This window comes from Xenopus laevis, chromosome 6S (genome assembly GCF_017654675.1).
Source record: "Xenopus laevis strain J_2021 chromosome 6S, Xenopus_laevis_v10.1, whole genome shotgun sequence".
NCBI lineage: Eukaryota > Metazoa > Chordata > Amphibia > Anura > Pipidae > Xenopus > Xenopus laevis.
Window position 1 is genome coordinate 115,581,365 of NC_054382.1, and position 6,891 is coordinate 115,588,255.

Here is a 6,891-nt window from a genome sequence, read left to right on the forward strand (position 1 = left end):
GCTTAGGGCTCGTCACTAATTATCCAGCAGAAAATGAGGTTGGTCTGTAATATACAGTAAGCTGATGCTACAGGGCTGATTATTAAATTCTGATGCTAATTGTACTGGTTTCTGTGCTGTCATGTAGTAATTATCTGTATTAATTACTAATCAGCCTTATATTGTTACATTTCTATTCTATGTGTACTGTATATTGTGAGTGGGTCCCTAAGCTCAGTAAGTGACAGCAGCACAGAGCATGTGCAGTGAATCAGCAGAAAAGAAGATGGGGAGCTACTGGGGCATCTTTGGAGACACAGATCTTTACTGCTAAAGGGCTGTGGTTGCCTTGGGCTGGTACAGAAGCTCAAATATAATGTACAACATTTCTAGCTACTTCTTTAGTTAAGTTTTATCTTCAAATTGTTCAACGGACCTCTGCCATTGACTTGTCAATGAGATTTGGAGACATTTTGCAAGCTGTCTTTATGTTTAGTTTTCTGGAAGATCATTTGGCATATGGCCAGCTTAATAATGTAACACCAAGCTGTGACTACACACACTGCCCAATAGTCTGCAGTTTATGTGTGTGTAGCAGCAATAAGAGGCCACTGTATCTCCGGCATTTGCCTGAATGAACATTAGGGCTCTTACTCAAGAGTGCTTGTCCCTGTGCCCCCCGTGTTCAGTTTAAATGCGTCAAGCTGCAGGGGAGCTCAGGACTAAGCACAATTAATTGCGGCCTGTACACAGCATGTTGCATTCCTCCTGCGTTCGGCTCTTACGTGTGTCATTGTGACTACAGGCAAGTATTGTGTTTAGTCCTACGCTCCCCTGCGGCTGAAAGCATTTAAACTAAACGCATTTAAACTGAACGTAGGGACAAGCCTTTACAGTCACTTTGTAGGCAAGGGAACGTTTTATTTTGCTTGATTGAAAGACAGGCAAAGAGCTACATGTTCAGACAGCAGCTATTTAAACCCCTCTCCTGACTTGGCCTAAGCTGCCATTTTTTTGCCGGTCTAAACAAACGGTCACCCCCTAATCCAGTCATTTACTGATGCCGACTTTACAATGTCCGTGAGATTAAGTAAGTAATCTGCTTTAGCCGTGCCCTGGTTTCATGGTCCTTGTTTAGACAAAACTTGCACAAACATCGTTTCCTATATTATTGCTCAGTACACAGTAGGGATGCACCTAATCCACTATTTTGGATTCGGCCGAACCTCCGAATCCTTTGCGAAAGATTCTGGCGAATACTGATTTGCATATGCTAATAAGGGGTGGGAAGGGGAAAACATTTTTTACTTTCTTGTTTTATGACAAAAAGTCACGCGAAATCCCCCCCACCCCCGTCCCTTATTTGCATTTTTTTATTAGGATTCCTATTTGGTTCGGCCTGGCAGAAGGATTCGGCTGAAAAAGGCAGAAACCTGGCCAAATCCCGAATCGAATCCTGGATTCGGTGCATCCCTAATACACAGACTTGTGTATAGCACAATGTACCACAGCTCAGCAGCGAATACGACCCCCCATGATCAGATAAGAAGAACACAAGCACAGGAGCCCATGTATCAGCACCTCCATATACACAGAGTGATCATCTCTTAGTTACAAGTGTCCTAGGCAAGTGTAGAGAATTGTTTGTATTCATGAAGTTACCCTGCACAGGGAGAGCAGCTAGAGAAAAGTGTTTGTTTTGGAAAAAAAGGACTCTAGCAAAACATGAGGATATTTAAAATCACCTTTGAGTTCCATGACATGAATAGCAATACCCAATTGGCATATTTATGCCTTTATGTGTTCATTACATTCCTTGGCAAATTCTAGCAATCTAAACGTTGTTTATTCAGCACATTTAAAGGGATTCTGTCATCGGAAAACATGTTTTTTTTTTCAAAACACATCAGTTAATAGTGCTACTCCAGCAGAATTCTGCACTGAAATCCATTTCTCAAAAGAGCAAACAGATTTTTTAATATTCAATTTTGAAATCTGACATGGGGCTAGACATGTTGTCAATTTCCCAGCTGCCCCTGGTCATGTGACTTGTGCCTGCAGGAGAGAAATGCTTTCTGGCAGGCTGTTGTTTTTCCTTCTCAATGTAACTGAATATGTCTCAGTGAGACATGGGTTTTTACTATTGAGTGCTGTTCTTAGATCTACCAGGCAGCTGTTATCTTGTGTTAGGGAGCTGTTATCTGGTTACCTTCCCATTGTTCTTTTGTTTAGCTGCTGGGGGGAGGGGGAAAGGGAGGGGGTGATATCACTCCAACTTGCAGTACAGCAGTAAAGAGTGATTGAAGTTTATCTGAGCACAAGTCACATGACTTGGGGCAGCTGGGAAATTGACAATATGTCTAGCCCCATGTCAGATTTCAAAATTGAATATAAAAAAATCTGTTTGCTCTTTCAAGAAATGGATTTAAGTGCAGAATTCTGCTGGAGCAGCACTATTAACTGATTCATTTTGAAAACATTTTTTTTTCCCATGACAGTATCCCTTTAATATACCATATACAGTTGACTTCCGAATAATAGCAGTCGGACATCACTAACCTGATCAATCAGTGTTTTAGTAGAAATTATATTTCTACATGGCAAATCATTTACTAGTCGATGCAGTAGAGTAATAGAAACCCAACAGACCCAACAGTCATGACATGCAGCTGATTCTGTATCATTGAATCATTCATTGAGGCTTGTTCCAAATATCAGCAGTGTGGAGTTCAATTAGTGATCTCATTCATTCTGTGAAAAAACAGGTGTCAATTCTGGCCCTTATTTAAGGAAGGAAGGAGCAAACCAATCCCTGGACATTAATCCAATAGAAAATGTATGGTGTGACGTGAAAAATGGTGTTTGTGAGTAAGAAATGCAGAAGAATTGTGGAATGTAACAGGTTGTTGGAAGTTGGAGGACTCCATGTAACACAGATGTGCAGCAGTTCTCAGAGACACTGATTATACAACTAAATATCAGTTCAGTTGTTCAAAGGAAAGCAAAATCTTGAAACATTTTTCAGTTTATACAGTTGAATGTTTGAGTTTGTAAAGAAGAATGCAGACACTGCTATTTTTTGGAACAGCCTAATATTCCCTTATCTTCACTTTCTCTAAAGGAATAACACAAATTTGATAAATTTTTCTTTTTGATTTGGAATAGAATGTGCAGTGTTCCCAATGCATTTGCGCGTATGAAAACAAGAGTTTTCACAGTTATAGGATCAGTTATCCAGAAACCTATTATCTAGATAGCTCAGAATTACAGAAAGGCCGTCTCCCATAGACTCCATTTTATCCAAATAACTTCAGTTTTTAAAAATGATTTGCTTTTTCTCTGTAATAATAAAACAGTAGCTTGTACTTGATCCCAACTAAGATATAATTAGTCCTTATTGGAAGCAAAACCAGCCTATTGGGTTTATTTAATGTTTAAATGATTTTTTTGTAGTCTTTAGATATGAAGATCCAAATTATGGAAAGATCTGTTACACGGAATACCCCAGGTCCCCAGCATTCTGGATAACAGGTAGAAGGGGTTTGAGCTTGATTATTCTGTGGTGAACACAACTGTATGTGAATAAAGATTCCACAAATCCATCAGTAAGTCTTGGGCTTTAGGGCTCTTCCACAAATTTCATTCAGGGCTTACTTGCTTCTGTGTAAGTATGGGCCCCTTTGAATTAACAAAATGCATTTATTGCTGCGCTCCCCTGAGGCTGAATGCATTAGGGCTCTTATTGACGAGTGCCGTTTTTCTACGTTCAGCCACGCAGGTCGAGACGCAACATGCTGCATTTTTTCCTGCGTTTGGCGTCTACATGCGCCTGTGTGAGTACAGCCCCATTGAAAAAAACCTAATGCATCTATTCCTGCGCTCCCCTGCCGCTGAACGCAGAAAAACGGAACGCAGGGGAGCCCTAAAAATGGAACACAGTGAAAAACAGTTGAGTGTGAGAGCCCTAAGGGCTCTTGCATACAGGTGTTTTTTTGCTGTGCTCCCCTGCATTCCGTTTTCTTCTGTTCAGCCGCAGGGGAGCGCAGGAGTAGACTCATTCAATTATTGTGAAGGGAGCTGTACTCACACAGTTGCATGTAAGCGCCAAACGCAGCATGTTGCATTTCACCTTCGTTTGGTGCATACATGTCTGTGAGTACAGCCCCCATCACAATAATTGAGTGTCTACTCCTGCGGCTAAACGAAAGAAAGCACAACGCAGGGGAGCGCAGCATAAAACGCCCGTGTGTAAGAGCCCGTAGGGCTCTTACTCATGGGCATTTTTCCTGCGTTACCCTGCGTTTAGTTTTAATGCCTTCAGCTGCAGGGGTGCGGAGGCTCAGATCTTCGCATGCTGCATTTCACCTGCATTTATCTCTTACATGCATCATCGGGAGTCAAGAATTGATTGCATCTGAGCACAAGAAAAAATGCCCACGAGTAAGAGCCCTTAGGGGCACGTACTCATGACGCAGAGCGTAAGCACGGAACAACATGCTGCGTTCCACACTTACACGGGGAGACACATTTATCAAAGTTCAAATCTCGAATTTATGTGAGTTTTTTAAGAACTCCCCTAAACTCCCATAAATTCGAATTTCAAACAATCAAAATGTATTATTATAAAAATATAATTTTTTAAACTCGGATGAATGTAATCGACCCGAAAACTCAAATTTGATTTTTAAAAAACTCGATTCGAGTCAAAAAGGCTGCAAACAACTCAAAACTGATCCCTGGACCTCTCCCATTGACTTAAACAACAATTCGGCAGGTTTAAGGTGGCAGTTTGAGTTCTTAAAGGGCCAGCGTATGATAAATCTCAAAAATAGAATTCAAATTTTTTTTAAAAAATCGAATGGAATTTGAATAATTTCCTAGTCGAATTTGACACTTTTGACCATAAAAAAAATTGAATTTTCAATTCAACCCTTGATAAATCTGCCCCGTATTGTCATTAGTAATGTCCATACGGAAGAATTGGATGAGTTTACTCCTGTGCTCCCCTGCGGCTGAACGGGTTAAGACGTAACGCAGGGAAAAAATGCCCATGTGTAGGAGCCCTTAGAGCAAATTAATAGAAACGTAATTTTGCATTAGTGGCAGAAGTTGTAGCTTGCCCTCCCTCTCTACACCAGCTCGTTACTTTATTAATCAATTCTTCAATGCTCATCCCCTATTCATTAGCAGCTGACAAGATCCAGATTATGCACATTAAAGGGATCCTGTCATTGGAAAACATGTTTTTTTCAAAACACATCAGTTAATAGTGCTACTCCAGCAGAATTCTGCACTAATATCCATTTCTCAAAAGAGCTAGATACTGCTGGTTTCATATTCTGTTTAACAGGTAGTGCTGTAAAGTGTCCTATTCACCTTGCCTAGGCTTAGCCGTGGCCTGACCATTAAAGGGATACTGTCATGGGAAAAAAACATTTTTTCAAAATGAATCAGTTAATAGTGCTGCTCCAGCAGAATTCTGCACTGAAATCCATTTCTCAAAAGAGCAAACAGGTTTTTTTTTATATTCAATTTTGAAATCTGACATGGGGCTAGACATTTTGTCAATTTCCCAGCTGCCCCCAGTCATGTGACTTGTGCCTGCACTTTTTTCCTTCTCAATGTAACTGAATGTGTCTCAGTGGGACCTGCGTTTTTACTATTGAGTGTTGTTCTTAGATCTACCAGGCAGCTGTTATCTTGTGTTAGGGAGCTGTTATCTGGTTACCTTCCCATTGTTCTTTTGTTTGGCTGCTGGGGGGGAAAAGGGAGGGGGGTGATATCACTCCAACTTGCAGTACAGCAGTAAAGCGTGATTGAAGTTTATCAGAGCACAAGTCACATGACCAGGGGCAGCTGGGAAATTGACAATATGTCTAGCCCCATGTCAGATTTCAAAATTGAATATAAAAAAAAACCTGTTTGCTCTTTTGAGAAATGGATTTCAGTGCAGAATTCTGCTGGAGCAGCACTATTAACTGATTTATTTTGAAAAAATGTTTTTTTCCCATGACAGTATCCCTTTAATGGTCAGGCCACGGCTAAGCCTAGGCAAGGTGAATAGGACACTTTACAGCACTACCTGTTTAACAGAATATGAAACCAGCAGTATCTGTATAAACAATCTGTTGGCATGACTGTCCCCTTGAAGGGGTTGTTCACCTTCCAAACACTTTTTTCAGTTCAGTTGTTTTCAGATTGTTCCCCAGAAATAAAGACTTTTTACAATTACTTTCTTTTTGTCACCCTTTTTCTGATATTGAAGTGTAAAGAGTAATTTTTCACCTTCTAAAGCAGCTCTGGGAGGGGGGGTCGCCGACCCTTTAAACTGTACATTTAATGGATACATTTCTCATCTTTGTCCCTGCTCAATCTCTGGGTTTCATTACAGGCAGCTGTTGGAATTGATACAATAGTTATTAATATTCCAGAGATGCGGCTGAGAAATGTATCAACTAAATGTTGCAAAATTGTAACAGTTCAGAATTAGTGATGGGTGAATCTCTCCCGTTTCGCTTCTCCCAAAAATTCGCGAATTTCCCGCCAAGTTCATGAAACGGCGATAAATTCGTGAAATCTGAAAGTTTACAAAAAAGCGAGCAATTCGAACCTTTTCACGAAAAAATCAAGCAATTCGAACGTTTTCACGGAAAAATAGTGAAAATCGGAAATTGACGCCGGCAAATTTTCACAGGTGAATTTTCGCGGGAGACTTCGCAAATTTATTTGCCGGCTGCGAAATGCGGGAATTCGTTTCAGGCCCACCACTATTCAGAATCTGCACCTGAATTACTGAACTGCCAGACTCAAACACCAGAGACACGAACATTCAACGTTAAACTTAAATCTAGAACACTAGATTTATTCTGTAGAATGCTTTACCCGAGTAAACAGCTGTAGAGGCTCTCTGTT